This window comes from Ornithodoros turicata, chromosome 1, assembly GCF_037126465.1.
Source record: "Ornithodoros turicata isolate Travis chromosome 1, ASM3712646v1, whole genome shotgun sequence".
NCBI lineage: Eukaryota > Metazoa > Arthropoda > Arachnida > Ixodida > Argasidae > Ornithodoros > Ornithodoros turicata.
In genome coordinates this window covers 125,833,563-125,850,475 of record NC_088201.1, presented here as the reverse complement: position 1 = coordinate 125,850,475, position 16,913 = coordinate 125,833,563, and the positions used below count along the sequence as shown (strand labels likewise).

Here is a 16,913-nt window from a genome sequence, read left to right as displayed (position 1 = left end):
TTGTAGAGGACATCGTTACGTATATGGAGAAGCTGGAGAGCGATCGTCTGAAGACGGCAGGGACGTTGCCAGCCCGAGTTTGCAAGTAGTCGATGAGAGACTTCAGTTCTGGGTCGCTGTGCTGTTCTGGTCGCATTGACGAGGCCCGGGAAACTGTCGCCGATCTCGTCGCCGCTGTCTGTTCTCTGGAGTGGTGCCCTCGACAAGCAGTCTGCGTCGTTGTGCTTTCTTCCCGACTTGTAGGTGATGGTGACGTCGTACTCCTGTAGCCGAAGACTCCACCGTGCTAATGGACCCGACGGATCTCTCAGGCCGGCGAACCAGCATAGAGCATGATGGTCTCTCACTACTTTGAACGGGCGTCCGTATAAGTAGGGACGCAGCTTCGTGATGGCCCATATAAGTTCAAGGCACTCCTTCTCTGTTGTCGACTAGTTTTTGTCGGCCCTGGATAGCGTTCTGCTTGCCTAAGCGATGACACGTTCGAGGCCGTCTTGTAGTTGAACCATCACTGCCCCGAGACCTTCATTGCTTGCGTCGGTGTGTATTTCCGTTTCGGCGTTGGGGTCGAAGTGTGCCAGCACAGGTGCAGTCTGGAGGCGAGTAATTAATTCGTCGAAGGCCCGTTGTTGCGCTTCGCACCACTCAAAAGAAGCTCAATCCTTTGTCAGTGCGTTGAGCGGTGACGCGGTTTTCGAGAAATTTGGGATGAAGCGGCGATACTTCGCATAGACCAAGGAAGCTTCGTACGTCTTTAACGTTAGAAGGAACAGGGTAATTGGCGATAGCCGCTGTCTTTTCAGGATCCGGGCGTATGCCGTCGCTGCTTACGAGATGGCCGAGAAACATGAGTTCTTGGTAGGCGAACCGACATTTTTCAGGTTTTAGCGATAATCCCGCAGCTCTGATGGCCTCGAGAACTTGTTTCAGTCGTTCTATCTGTTCCTCGAAGGTTCTTGCGAAGACGACGACATCGTCGAGGTACACAAGGCAGGTTTGCCATTTTAACCTAGCCAGTACGGTGTCCATGACTCTTTGAAACGTAGCTGGAGCTCTGCAGAGGCCGAACGGCATAACCTTGAATTCGTAAAGCCCATCCGGAGTAACGAAGGCCGTTTTCTCACGATCGCGTTCGTCGACTTCCACTTGCCAGTACCCCGTCTTGAGGTCCATGGAGGAGAAGAAATTCGCATTTTGGAGACGATCGAGTGTGTCGTCGGTGCGTGGTGACGGGTAAACGTCCTTCTTCGTGACCTCGTTGAGTTTTCGGTAGTCGACGCAGAACCTGGGTGTTCCGTCTTTTTTCTTCACGAGTACTACCGGCGACTGGTCGACGGCTGGATAATGTCGTCGTCCAGCATTTCTTCTACTTGTGCTCGGATGGCTTCTCGCTCTTTAGGTGACACGCGATACGGCATACGATGAATCGGCCGGACGTCTTCGTCGATTACGATGCGATGCTTTCCCACCGTCGTCTATCGCACTTTGGACGAAGTGGCGAAACAGTCACTGAAAGCCTGTAGTACTTGCAGAAGGTTGTGCTTCTGCGCCGCAGTTAGTTGAGGGTTTACGTTGAACGGGCTGTCGTGGGGTTCTGTGGCGCAGTCGGCGCGTGCACTGTCCAGGAGACAAATACTTGTTGTGATATAATCGTCCGCAAGGACAGCTATTTTTGTGCCACTTGTGAGATGCTGCGGTTCCTGGCTAAAGTTCGTAATCAGTAGCTGCATTTTTCCGTCTCTGACAGGCACAATTCCTCTTGCTATCCCGATGCCGCGTTGTAGGAGGAGATGAATGTTTCCTTCGGCCAACAGTGAGCCATTTGGGGCTGCGTCATTCACAGCAGTAATAATACGTGATGACAAGGGAGGAAGGTTGACCCGCTGACTTGCTATAGTTGCCACATGCGTATTTGTGCGCTTCTCCGGGCTTATACGCGTCAGCCACGCATTATCGTCGTCTTGCCCTTCTGGCTCCTCTAAGAAAATTACTCCGTTGGTGAAGTCGATGACCGCTTTATTTTCAAGTAGAAAGTCCATTCCGAGGATGACGTCACGTGTGCAGTTCGGCAGGACGTCGAAGCTGACGACGTACTGGATGTCGCGCACTTGTATGACTGCCGTGCATCGACCAGTCGGTGTTACGACGTGTCCACCAGCAGTCCTGATGTCAGGCTCATCCCACTTCGTTTGCACCTCGCGGAGCTTCTTAGCCAACGTAGCACTTATAACAGAGTCGTCGGCGCCGGTATTGATTAACGCGGTCGTCTCGTGGCCGTCGATGAGTATTCGCAGGTTATTGGTAATTTTTTGAGCGTCGCGGCGGTGCTGCGTTGCTGTTCGTCGAGTTGAAGGAATTGTAACTTTTCGTCGGTCCGCAACTTCACCTCCCGGAGCTGCAGTCTTCAGTTTTCCCGGTTAGGGCTGCGCCACACAGGTCGTCTTGTCGGTGACGGTGAACGTGCTCTTCCTGGCGACCTGCTGCGGTTGGGGACGCTCGGGGACAGGTCACGTCGTGAGCCAGCAGAAGCATTCTGCTGCCGTAGATAGTCTTCAATTGCGGCGGGGCGACTACCGCGCCGAGGGCGGGGGGCGTCGGGTGAAAATCCGGGTAGACCCAGTCGTCGGTACGGGTCAACGGCTGTAGACGTGATTGGCTTCGCCACTGTGGTAACAAAGCGGCCTCAAGCCTGACGTTCGCCATACGTCTGTCTTGCGAGTGCCTTGTGTGCGTGGCGGGTAGCTGAGTGGTGTGGGTTGGGCGGGTCACGAATGCGCCCAGTTGTTGCCGTACCGCGCTGCCTGTGGTGGCTGTCGTAGTGCGGCCGCGTAGGTTGGCTTGGGTACCTCGGCGACGGTTGGCGGCGCTTGGAGTGCCTGCTGCACCTTCTCCTTGATTATCGCCCCGATGGAGGCCATAGGAGCTCCTGTTTCTTCTGGGCGGAGGAGAGCTCGAACTTCTTCCCGAACCACCTCTCGGATCAATTACCTGAGGGAGTGTACGTCGAAGCCTGCAGGCGCGGTGAAGGCTTGGTAGTCCTGAGGTCGCTGTCCGACGGTGGACCGAGAGAGTAAAGCCCTCCCAATCCTGACGGATTCAGTCAAGAAAGCTTCTGTCGTCGTGGGTGGATTACGGGATAGGGCATGAAAAATCTCCTCTTTCACACCTCTCATGAGCCGGTGAACTTTCTTTTCTTCGGAGGCTTTCGGATCAGCTCGTTTGAAAAGCCGCAGGACATCTTCAACGAAGCCGGTGACGCTTTCGTTTGGTAGCTGAACCCCACTCTGGAGTAGTTGTTCGGCGAGTTCCGTTCGTTGCTCAAAAGTCAACGCCTTGCGGAGCTTGTCTTTAAATACCTTCCAGGACGTAAAAGAGTCCTCCCTGTTTTCGAACCAGGTCCGCGCCGTCCCGTCAAGAAAGAAGTAGATGTTGACGAGCTTCTGGTCGTCGTCCCACCTGTTAAACCCAGCGATCCGCTCAAAATGGTCGAGCCAGTCGTCAACGTCGTCGCATAGTACTCCGGTAAATGATTTCGGCGATCGTGCAGGGGCGACAGGCGCGGTGACCGGCTGCGCCGTTTGGGTGGTGCTTTCCGTAGTCATCTTCTTGCGGGTTGGGGGTCCTAATGGGCCGAATTCCGCAGGTAGACCAAGCTGTCTTCGACTCAGTCGTTGCTTTTCTTCCAGGCCGTTGAGCAGGGATTGCCCCGCCCCTCCACCAGATATGTCACGGATGAACACAGACGAGCGAGACGGCGAATAATCAGCGAACGCTTTATTCTAGCTGCTTAGCTCGCTAGCACAAGAGCGGTAGCTCTTAGACAGAACTAAGGTAAAAGAATGCTCCGACTGGGAGCTCACAAGCTTTTATACACAGCGGTGAACATTGTAGAAAACACGCGTCGGTGGAGAGAAAGAAATACAGAAGCCTCTCCAAGGTCGTCGGCCCGTCCTTGAGATTGATGCGAGTGACAGAGCAGATGCTTCCAGAACGACCGCTTGCCATGTAGCGCGACGTGTCGCGGGCCCCAGCCCGTCGTTCGACGCCTGGTTGCCAGTTGTTGTTGTTGCGTGTTGTCGCCCCAAAGACGATACGTGGCAATATGATGACGTCAACAGCAATGACGGCAGGTTTAGCACACTCAAACGACACTATCAACTATCTGTTCAACTCTCAGTAAGATAATCAAATTCCGGAGAAGACAAGGCAATTGACGGGGAGCTGACACGATCGAGGCCTTGCTGAAAAATGTTGACGGCCTCGTGTATCTCCCTCACTGTCTGATTTCGATGCTTGGCAAGCGTGCACGTGCGTTCAAATAACGGTGTACAGCTTCGTCCAAACTTAACTTGAACACGGCGCCAGCCTGCGGAGCAAGAGGGGCGACACCCTAGCGGCTCTAACTGGAATTATCGGGAGAGAGCGTTGAGGGCTGTCCTACTCGCATCACGGGGGTGCCCGTCTGAAAACCGGTGCTCCGCTTCGAATGGGCAATGATTGGAGACGCAAAGCTTCAACTTGTTTGTAGTGGTTACGTGACCTTGTGCAACCTGATATCGTTGATTGCTGTGAAGCAACATCAGTTGCCTCAAAACTGCCGTTTCCTTGCTATTAACTGCGCGGGAGAAGCTTTGTGCGTTCAGGGGCTACAAGATAATTTCACTCGCATAACGAACCCGAGTTATTCTTGAAGCAGCGTAGAAGTGGTAATGGACAGTGAATACGTGAATAATACGAGCGAGTAACCACATTGTGATGTAGCGTGGAAAATTCCATTCTTACGACCTTCTACAAGGCTTCCTTTACCATAAATTATTTCGACGTATGGCAAGCTGCTCATCCTCGTTGTTGTTGTTTGAAGAAATAAAGGGTAGCATTCATAAGAGCGCCGGCTACTCCACATTATTTAGTTTAGCTTCTTCGCTAGCACACTGCGACACAAGGGGAATCACTGGGAGAATGGAACAAGCTTGTCAACTGGCTGGCCATCGCGAACATATGATACAGCGTGGCGCGGAATGCAGTGCTTTAAGCAACAATCTTTTCCAGCATATTGCATTTACGTGTATTATTATTCCATTGATTTCATTCTATTGCTTAACTCCAATCAATGTGACGCCGCTACAGCAATATGACGCATACCAATGACATCCCGAGCAGCACAATGTACTGAAAGTCGAGTGGAATAAGGGTGCACGGTATGCGTCTTATCAATGTGCTTTAGTTTGAGGAGTCTGTTCAAGGCCTTCCACCTACACGTCCACCCCTATTGCACTCGACTTTCAGTACATTGTGCTGCCTGGGATGGTTGCTAACGGCGCGGACAATCACTATCAGATGGATTTCAGATGGAAGATTTCAATTGCCCGCAGCAATCTCCAGAACAGACTGGAACGATGTGCAGATAACAAGTATCCACGTAAAAGTCAGCGCCCGTTCGAAGCGGAGCACCAGTTCTCAGACGGACACCCCTGTGATGCGAGTAGGACAGCCCTCAACGCTCTCTCCCGATAATTCCAGTTAGAGCCGCTAGGGTGTCGTCCCTCTTGCTCCGCAGGCCGGCGCCGTGTTCAAGTTAAGTTTGGACGAAGCTGTACAACCGCAATTCCAAACATGTACTCCAAGGTGATAACTGGGCGTGTATTTCATCGCAGCCGCATGTTCAAATAATCTAACATTAATGCACCTTCCAGTCTGCCCAATATATCGCTTCTCACAGCTCAAAGGGATTTTATAAACTAAAGACGTCACATTCAACGAAAGGCCTCTTCACAACCCTGGCGTGGCTCGAGGTTAGTCATTCTAGAGCATAGTTCTTGAAGCTTGACCGGAGTGGAGGGGACCACTGGGACACCGTCTCTTAAGACTACTTCCTTGATGTTGTACGATATTTTATGTACATAAGGAATGCAGACTGGTCTTCCTTCGGGCCACCCCCTCTCTGTGGTCGAGGCCTGCCACATCTCGGTGATGGTGGTTTCCGACACGGAGTGGATGAGGGTGTCCTGGTATCCACCGACTGCCAACTTCTCCAGCTGTGCTTGGGAGCTGTGCTATATCATATGTTCGCAGGTCTTGTTGAGCGCAGAGCGCAACATGCTTCGAGTGTACACAACAGCCAGGAATACCTCGCAAAAGACCGGTGACACACACGATCCGATGAGAGTTCCTTTCTTCTGAATGTAGAATCATTCAGAGTTTCGAACTACGGTCGAAGAGTGATAAAGTGTCAATAGCTCCATGAACCCTGAAATGGAGACCCCCGCATTATTCTGGAACCGTATTACTCCAGAGCGGTCAATGGTATCATCGACGTGTGGCAGTGAGTAAAACAAGTCGACGACATCAATTGAAAACACCGGAACGTCTGGAACGTCGAGACCAGAGAGCTGACGCTGCAGAAACGACACACATTTTTGCCAGGTTCCATTCTCCAAAATTATAGCGCTGAAGGGGGTGTCTTCTTTGTGAGTTTTTGCTGTGTAGAATACTTTAAGGAACTTCTCTTGCGGCTTCTAACATTCTTTGCTAGCTGCGGCAGATCAGCACTTCCACAAATGTCCAACACCTTGGTCCGTGCTTTCCTTTCATCGTACACCAAAGCAGTCCGGAAATTCTTGCCCAGTGCCTCTTCGCTCTTCTGCACGTAAAGTTGTCGAGGACCTACAACAACTCTCGGCCTCTTTGTCGGCCGTAAATAGGTTGACCGCCGCAGACTCGGAGTACTGCACAACTTCTTTCATTTGTCGTAACCGCGACTTAGGTAGAGCCGCGCGGACGATTACTTTATTTTTTTCACTGTCTCGGATTTATCGAGGGTGGACACGCAATATATTTTAGGTCTATTCAAAGCTAACGCCACGGGCCTCGATTTTACCTTCGAACTGCCTGTGGAAGGATGCATTCAGTTTTTGAACATTAGAATGGTTGACTCTGTTTTTCACCAAAGCTGATCCCACTGCTGGTTCCAATGCTGGTTCCGAGGTCCAGGAAGGCTGTGCTCCCTTTTAGTTCATGGCATACCTAAATTGTCAAGCGGGGTATTGTTCGAAGCATGTTGCTCTATGCGCTCAACAAGTCCTGTGAACACGAGATGCAGCATAGCTTCCAAGCACAGCTGGGGAAGTTGGCAGTCGGTGGGTACCTGGACACCCTCATCCACTCCGTGTGGGAAACTCTCATCATCGAGATGCGGCAGGCCTCGACCACAGAGAGGCGGCGGCCCGAAGGGAGACCAGTCTGCATTCCTCATGTACATAAAATATCGCACAACATCAAGAAAGTAGCCGTAAGAGACGGTGTCCCAGTGGTTCTGTCCGCTCCGGTCAGGCTATAGAACAGCTATGCTCTAAAATCAATAACCCCAAGCCACGCCGGGGTTGGGATGTCCAGCATAAGAGGCCTTTCGTTGAATGTCTTGAAAGTCTTTGGTTTATAAAATCCCTTTGAGATGTGACAAGTGATAGTGGGCAGACTGGAAGGTGTCTTAATGTTAGGTTACTTGAACATGGGGCTGCGATGAAAAACACACCCAGTGGTCACCTTACAGTATATGTTATGAATTGCGGTTGTACACCGTTATTTGAACGCACGTGCACGCTTGCCAAGGATCCCAATCAGGCAGTGAGGGAGATACACGAGGCCGTCAACATTTTTCAGCAAGGCCCCGATTGTGTCAGCTCCCCGTCAAGTACCTTGTCTTCTGCCGAATTTCATTGTCTTACTGAGAGATGAACAGATAGTTGATATTGTCGCTTGAGTGTGCTAAACCTGCCGTCATTGCTGTTGACGTCATCATATCTTGTAGGTCAGGTTGTTTTTTGTTTCCTTCGATTAAATTCGTCACTTGAGATTAAGCTGTTTCTGTTGTGTGTCGCCTTCTTTGTCCGTTGTCCCCTTGGCAGTCTGAATTAGTTATGTTACACCAACTACCCCAACTTTGCACTTTGGTACGAAATACTCAAGCAAAATGCTTTTAACAACACGAAGCCTCTGCTGTTTGAGTCGCTGGGGTCGGTTAGGTTCTCACGTTGCGCCCGCCTACAAATATAAGTAAAGCCCCAGTAGTCCGGTAAGTATAGTAGAATAGAGTCCGAATTCTTAGTTGCGATTAAATTCAGTACTGGTTCTGAGTTTTGTGTGTGTTGATCTCTCGTCTCCCCAAACTACTGCGCTTCACAGCAGCTTATTTGCCTTAGCCTCTTCTCTACACTGAGCTACCTGCACTCCGCTGTCCGCATTACTAGTACATAACGAAAGAAGTATGCAACTTGGGATATCTTCTTCATGTAGGTAGAGATCAACCCTGGCCAAGAGGTACATGCTGGACAGTGGCGTAGCCAGAAAACTCTGTCGGGAACGGTTCTATGGGCACTGGTAGGAGTTCTCTTGTTCTGCTCCCAAATGCACTACCAAATGTATCATTCCGGATGGGGGGGGGGGGGCGAACCTCCGAACCCCCGGCACGCTACACCACTAACACTAGTCTTCCGTAAGAAGGCGGTTCACCAAACCTCAGGGCTTTTATAAATCAGTATATATGATATTGACACCTGGCAGCGACACTTGTTGCTTGTCGACGTCGCTGTACAGGAACAAGATATTGGCTACGGATGACAGATGTAGATCTACATCGCAATCTAGAAGAACCATTCCCGTCAGGAGAAGCTGTCAACAAGCTCCATGATGATAGACCTGAGCGATGGGCAAAATTGCACACACAGTAGCTCAAACCGGCAAAGCTGTTTATTAATGCGTCAGCAGTGTGTGGAGTATCAAATAGGAAATTGACACACCACAGAAGTGTCAAGTTGGAAATTAAGAGTGTCAAAATGGAAAAAGCTGTATTTGTGAGTGTATGAGATGAAGCCTCACCGAGGCCGAGGTATAAGTGGACATGGAAAGGGGATATAAGAGATAAGGGTAATGTAAATGGGGCTAAGTGATTTGAAATTGAAGTAGTTGGAGGTAATTAGAGTAAGAGATAAGAGTAATTAAAGGTAATTAGAGGAAATTAAACCAAGAAAGTTGAGTTTAAAGGTAATGAATGTAAGATATATGTAATGAAGAGAAAGATTAAATGAAATTATAGATCACCGAAGGTAATTAACTGTAATTAAAGAAAATCAACGTCAAATAAAGGGAAATTGAAAGTAAATAAAGTAAGTAAACGTAATTAATGGGAATTAAATGATATTCAAGATTACCTCAGGTCACCTGCGGTTACCTTGGGTAGTGAAAGGGTAATTGAAAGTAATTGAGGCTACTTAAAGGTTAATTAAATGGACTTACATATAGTAACTGAAAGTGTCGAACCGGAAGTCAAGTATAGACCGGAGGTGGACAACCGGAAATCAAGTTCGACCGGAAGTGGATCCCGGAAGTAAAGTATAGATGGGAAGTGGACAACCGGAAATCGGGTTCAGACCAGAGGTGGACAACCAGAATTTGAGTTTAGACCGGGAGTGGATACCCGAAAGCCAAGTACGACCGGAAAAGGCGCTTAATGCTACCGCATTTCTCTCGCAGTTACGCATAACATAACATAAATCGCCACTGAATTTTTTGACAATATATGCGTACAGGCTTACAGGTCAGGTTTATCATCATGGAGTTTGTCAACCAGCTTGCGTGCGTTTATGCCATCGTCTGCTTTTATGCACCATGCATGAATACCGACTACCCAAACTTTCCATGTTCGTGCAGCGTGTCGCCACACAAATGTAGTCTGACTCACATTACGGGTAATCTTTAAAGCGGTGCCTGGACGTTCACCTCTTGCAATCCACAAGATGTCATATTACAGACGCAACGCTACCTTTTTGTATGTAACGTAGGAGATATTGGTGTGCACATATGATATACGATGATATATGCCCTTATGTTTGTATACTTGCTAACGTCACGTTACAAACGTTATTTAATCAGAAATAACTGTCCGCGCCTGATTTTATCCCGCTTGGTTTTTGGCCATCACGTGTAACTCTAGGTGGTTTTCAAGCTGGTGCTGCCGGTCGGAGCGTTACCGTTAACGTCAGCTTACCTCAAAAATCAGGTTAGTGTCAGGTTTGTAATGCAAATCCGAAATGTACTTCATGCAGTTCTTGAAACAGTGGTGCGTTGCTCGTCCAACAGCAGTGGCGTAAAACATTGCTGCAAGAGAAAAAAATCAATGTCACAAAATCAGATACTTTAAAACTGCAAGCCTCAACTTGGGCCTTGGACCTGTCATCCGCCTGGATCACAGGTGGCGTTGGCGTAAGATAGGGAACAGCCGCGTAGCATGCCTTTATCGTGATGAAGACCTGACATGACGTGAGCGAAATGCACAGAAGCGTCTCTTTCTCTGTGTTGTGGTCTGTGTTTGCCCATGTGCGTCTGTGCGTCTGTGTCTCGGCGTCTATCTCTTCCTCTGTCTCTGTCCCTCCCCGTCAAGCTCAACGAAATGATACCGTCCACATCGATACACTATTGCTTTTTGCATTGCATTCTAATGATCTGCTCATAAACTGCTTGTCTGCCGCTTAAAAGAATATTCTGAATTATAGCTCCACAAGTGCGAAGTCGGCTATTCCGGCTCACTTGTAGCGCTAAAGGGTGGTTACTAGCGCAATTTCATCAGGGGTTGGTGGGGATGATAATGTGATGGTAGCATGAATAATGTGCCACTCCAAATTTATTATGAGATGCGTGATGTAGTTGATAATGCCACTGTTGATCTTCCATATCACTGCTGTTTCTGAAATATTAACTGGAATCGGCGTGCGGGCCGTGTTCCCACACCCCTTGAAAACTTCTATCCTGACTGCGTACTAGTGGCATGCCGTTCGCAGATTACACTGCATCAACAGATTGCCTGCAAACTCCTACTTCAAGTTTTCGATGGAAGGATCATCGACCTTCCAATCACCTTCGAGCAATAAGGATCCTGTGACCTTAATTGCGCCTACATAGACGCTCAGCCCTGTGGCTTCGTTGGATTTGGAGCCGGCACGCTCGCAGACATGCAGCAAACGCGACTGTTGATCTTGGAGATTGGTTCCTAAATTTATATCAAATCTCGGTTACTCTTCCTATTCCACCCATGATAAGTGTATTTGTCTATTGTCACAAAAGGGTATATGTGCAACGATGTAGTAGACACTTTCACCTTTTCACTAATCCGGTCTTTTATATGATCTTGCTGCAATATTAATTTCTCGCGATGTAGAACTTAATGCTGGTCCTTTTAGTGGCTCCGAAATTGAATTGCTGAAAAATCTATAGAACAGTCAAGCATTTGTCAATAATAAACTATAGTGTATTGAGGTTCGAATTATTGCAGACGAGGCCATGATGACGGCGATAACTTTAACGTCAGCAAAAGTCAGCCGCAGTTTGAAACTGTTGATGAAGAAGTGTCAGAACAAGAAACCAAAATTTAATTGCTCACACAACCAGTCAAGGACCAGCAGATTAAAAACGTCGACCTTGAAATCAGAGAACCTTGTTTTTGCATCTCAATTTTCCTAAAAATGCCATCTTCGATTTCCTTGATTATTTTTGAAAAGGTGGCGTCATGCCTCTACTTACGCCAAGTGAGAGAATCTTTTATTTTTACCCGAGAGACGCGCAGTGATTTTTTTTGTCAGGCAGGGTCCACGAGGCTGCGGCCTTGCGCGCCCCACCTACGAGCACGCGAACTTCAACCTCTTCCTTGCTACAGGTCTCCCGCTGACGGAGAAATGAATGACCACACTGCGTGATCTTGTTGTAGTGTCCCCAGAGCATCACCTTACGTTTACCCAATGATCTCCCAGTCCCGTCAGGCTCATTCAAACCGTGGGAGAGTACATGAGTTGCCTGTGCGCCCTTGACGAGGAGCCCCAGTCCTCGAACATACCGACAAAGTAGTGAGAAGAAACGAAGCGCTTCGTAAAGATCTTTATCCAGTGGTAACATCGTAGCTTTTGTTTCAAATTGCCGCAAGTCCCCCAGGCAGTGTGAAAGTCACACCCTTTTCATTCGTAAAATGTGCCCATTGCGAGACCCCTGCAGTTGATGGATGCAACCATTGGATAAGCATCATCCGATAGGTTTAGATATGAGCTTTCACATGATATATAGTGACTGGGTTCAAGCGCATGGATTCCAAAAGGGTTACTGACGACCACACCGAGGGTTTAAGGTACCTACGGCTACCAGGAACGAGGGATTTTAGTTGTGCGTTGTTCTGCCGGTAATTTTGATTCCCACGGTGGCACTGACACAGCTCGTGGACGGTGAACGTGTTATACTTGAGAGCAGCAAAATACTGTCATCACAGCGGTCTTACGGGCTTTGTATATAGTACTCGTCGTGGTTCCGGAATAACGCGATGGGGCATAAAGCTAATTAAAGGTAGCATACACAGCTTCGGAACTATCACTTATTGCGCCCAAGCTAAGAGACGGCTGCAACTAGGCGGCCACAAATTTGTATTCTCACGTGTTGTAACTTTCTGTCCCCTGTGTCCGTAGTTCTGCCTTCCTAATATTAACTCGCACGACAGCCTCATAGCGTTCGTATGTGCATTGCCTCAAGCACATGTGCGGGAGAATAGTGAATATGCGCACGTGCATACGCACACGTCGTGCGTGCGACTCCCATGAAAGCGCGTAATAGCAAGTTCAAGGCGCCCACGAAAGTATTACCCTGCGTCTCCAAAGGAAAAAATAAACGTACGTACCATAAGTGCAAAATAAGTGCAGAATGCAACATCTGGGCAATAAATTACAAAGCAAAGACTACGAAGCAAAGCGCGCTCGTAAACATACGAGGGGCGCCTTTGTGTGGAGAAATCGCTCCACGGAAAGTTAGTCCAGCGTCTCAATCAAAAAGAAAAAAAGGTACCTACCTTACCAGCAGCGCAAAGTACAGGCATAATTCTGCCCCTGTGGAATAAATCGTGAAAAATATTCTGGCGTTTTACAAATAATCAAGATCGAACATGCAAAACTTTCGCGTACCACTCGTGGTTTTGCGATACTAGGCGGACGAAAAATGCGTTTGAACCTGGTCACCTTATATCATGTGAAAGGTCCTGTAAAGCTTTCGGATGATACTAATAAAATTGTGGCAGCCATCATCTGCAGGGGTCTTGCAATGGGCACATTTTACGATTTTCGAAACTTCAATAACGTTCTTTTACCAATGAAAAGGGTGTGACTTTCACACTGCCTGGGGGACTTGCGGCAATTTGAAACAAAAGCTACGATGTTACCACTGGATAAAGATCTTTACGAAGCGCTTCGTTTCTTCTCACTACTTTGTCGGTATGTTCGAGGACTGGGGCTCCTCGTCAAGGGCGCACAGGCAACTCATGTACTCTCCCACGGTTTGAATGAGCCTTACGGGACTGGGAGATCATTGGGTAAACGTAAGGTGATGCTCTGGGGACACTACAACAAGATCACGCAGTGTGGTCATTCATTTCTCCGTCAACGGGAGACCTGTAGCAAGGAAGAGGTTGAAGTTCGCGTGCTCGTAGGTGGGGCGCGCAAGGCCGCAGCCTCGTGGACCCTGCCTGACAAAAAAAATCGCTGCGCGTTTCTCAGGTAAAAATAAAAGATTATCTCACTTGGCGTCTAAAGTAGAGGCATGACGCCACCTTTTCAAAAATAATCAAGGAAATCGAAGATGGCATTTTTTGAGAAAATTGAGATGCAACTTGGCAATTTTCGCCTACCATGTGCTATTCTCAAGCTAATAACACAGAAAGCATTGGACTGAGAAAAATGAACTTTATACAGCATTAACGTTCTTTCAACGTCCTATCGAATGGCACTAAGCTCGATGTCCTCAGACGTTCCGTCATGAAGCAAATTGGTAACAAAGTTGGGCCTTTTTGAACGTTTACGCAAAGTTTGACATTTTTTTACAGAAAATCTGTGGCCCTCAGAATTCTGTGGGTGGCTGTCGACAGTGTCTATAGTGCAGCCTATAATCACAAAAAACTTCGCACTGATACGCAAAAAATCAGCGGTGCTAGATCCCGTCAAAGTCGGTCCAGAAGAAAGCGCGCTCAATCAGCCTCGGACTTTCCTTCTCTCCCAAGCGGAAACTACTCAACGCACGAGCGTCGCACGTGGCGCGGTTTGCGTAGTTTGAGCTGTCATCTAACATATATTTTTTCTAGCCGAATTAAAAAATACGACTTTCACACGTTCTTCGATTTAAAATGAAACTACCCAATAGTGAACATTTGTAAACGCATTCTTTGTAAGTGCTAAAGTATGCGCAAAGAACGCACTGCGGAAAAGCTAAAAGGCCAATAATTGGAAATTTTGTTTAATAGAGGGAAAAGCAGGACATATTATGTAATGCCAAAAAGTTTAAAGGACCACCATATAGTGTTATCCAAGGTACTACCCAGAAACTCAAGGAACGGATACAGGAATACGCAAATCCAAAAAATTAGTAACTGGCTCAGTCGTGTCCAAGCCGTAGTGTTTTACATGAAAACGTCACGATCTCTAATTCATTTGCTCGACTCTGGCTCCTCCACGGTGCTGAGCCCACCCCCTCCCCCTGGATGCATTCCACCGTCCTCGTGGGTCACTTTCACACTCGCACGCGTCGAAGTTGCGCCGCTGGTTGAGGGTAGGGGCTCGCTGTGCACGCCGGCAGTGGAATTTTGTTCTGCCGCTGATCTTCTTCTGCGCTCCCGTAGTTCTCTCGATCACTCGGTGCTGGACTTTTGGGGCTTTTTGGGTTCCTCTCGAGACGACCTTTCTTCTGATTTCTGTTTCCTTTGATTCTGATCATATTATAGTTTCATATATGCCGACATTCTGGCAAAATTTTGATATTTCAAATTTGGAAATTTATAAAATTCTGGTTATTGTTGTTGACGCCGATATCGCTGAAGGTCCAGGTAGAACATCTCAAGCAGTTTCCAACGATATCTCGATCGGCCTCCTAACTTCACGCGTTCGCGAGACAGACTGCCCGCAAGGTACGCGTACCGCTATATTTCCGTCTCTCTCGCACGCGCCCGTCACACCCAGAGATTGCGTCAGCCACCGCAATGTCAGCTAGCATCTTACACGTGTAAGCTATCTGGATTTAGCCGGTTGGTTGCTATCAGTTTATTACTCGCCGAGTACCGCATCACAAAATTCGGCATAATATCGGAGCATCGCAAATTTTGGCCTCGTACCAAACCGAACCTACAGACGTTTTTACGTACAAAAAAACTACACGAAAATAACCTTGTGAAAATAAGTTTTGACAAGGTTGCCATCAATGGAAAACCAGGTCGGGTCCCTTGTCAGTCTAGGTCGCTACTCTGTCTTGTATCAATTATCAATTGGGTTGAGTTTGCTTCGAACGTTTCAAGAGTGCACTGCATCAAAGACGATTCCGAGATGGTGTCCGTTATCATAACGTGTACCGTAATGCTGAACAGCTCGTGGAATTGACACTGGTGGTGAGAAAAGAAGTTGCAGGTGTCCGGTGACAACAACAACAACAATAAATGAAGAAGTGATCATGACATGGGATGTTTCCCCGTGGTAGCCACGGGACCCTACCCCACTTCACAGTGGTTTATATGAGAGGATGAATTATGGTGAGAGTGAAGCGACGGCAGGTCGGAGTTCTGTTTAGAGCTCTTCGAGGAGTCCAGTGGCTTGCATGAAAGCAAAAAGGGAGCGAAGAACCCGGCACTGATGCGCAGGGGAGCTCCATGGGCCAAGTACTTTGGACAGGCTGAATGGTCTATGGTCGAGGAGTTCAAGTTGGCGTCGAAGTACCCGGCGTTCACACGTGTACCGCTCACAGTCCTCGATGATATGCAGGACCGTAGCTGGGGTGCGGCAAGCTAGGCACAGCGCCGTGTTACTGTAACCCAGCTTAACACGGAACACAGGAGTGAAGGCGACGTTGAGTCGTGGACGCCGCAGGAGTGTCGTAAAGCTGCGAGGGAAGCCACCTGGCATCCTAAATGATAATGACGGGTCCACTGCATGGAGGAGCGACCATTGAGTGATGTCATGGAGCCATTGCTCGCGGGCCAAGGGTGACACCAACGCAGACAAGTAGGAGCGCCTATCTCCGTTGGAGAGGATAATGGGTACGGCTCTGGGGATACGGTGGGCCGCAGCAGCCGCCAAATCTGCCTCTTCGTGTCAGGTGAAGTTATATATCTAAGGTTGGAATTTGGTAGTGCACCTTAGTTAACATACAATAAAGAACACTGTCATTAACGAAATCAGAGTATTTTTTCTGTCAAAATGGTTGCGTTTGAAGTGAATTTCACAAGTAAATGCAATCACCGCACATTTTGTGGCGACATGTGCTTTTTGTCTGTTTGCTTGAACACTCTATTCTGTAACTCGGATACTCCCAGGGCACCTTTGGAGTTTATAAGTCAAATGTTGCCGTATCAGCACTGGACAGGACAGCCGTACCTTATTGGGCCATCGTCAGCAGTGCGCAAGCAAGCAACGTTTGAGGGTGTGGCGTCAGAAGGTCACGTAGAACGTGAGGTGCTACCGTTAGGGTGAGAGCCTCACGAACAAAAACCCCAGTTCCCCAGCTGCATGCTATGTCTGGCATCTATATGTATATTTTTATGTGTACACAGGGTGTTGTTTTTAGTCGATAGATTATTTACAAAAAAGCTATGCCAGCAGCATAGGTGCCGTTTTTTTGGAAATGGGTGAAGCGGCCAGGCGGATCCTCCGACAAGGAGAGTGTGTGCATACTGGAAGTACCTAAAATTGATTCATTAACTTTGTAATTCGTAACTAAGTTTTCCAGGAATTGTGAGACAGCAAAATTGTAGCCATTCATTATTTAAAGGGACAGTCCGTTCCCTAACGAAACTGGAGGAAACGCGCTGGACGTGTGTAATAGGCAATGAATAACTCCCCGTCAATCGCTTTCTTTCG

At 48.3% G+C, this 16,913-nt stretch overlaps 1 long non-coding RNA gene across 1 annotated transcript in view; it reads right to left on the bottom strand.

The window, feature by feature from the left end:
- Nucleotides 1-10,149, bottom strand: part of LOC135368692 (uncharacterized) — a 94,358-nt gene extending 84,209 nt beyond the window's left edge. Inside the window, exon 1 of the long non-coding RNA XR_010414853.1 lies at nucleotides 10,043-10,149. This is a non-coding gene — a long non-coding RNA (uncharacterized LOC135368692). The remainder of the gene's footprint in view (nucleotides 1-10,042) is intronic.
- Between the last annotated feature and the right edge of the window lie 6,764 nt (nucleotides 10,150-16,913).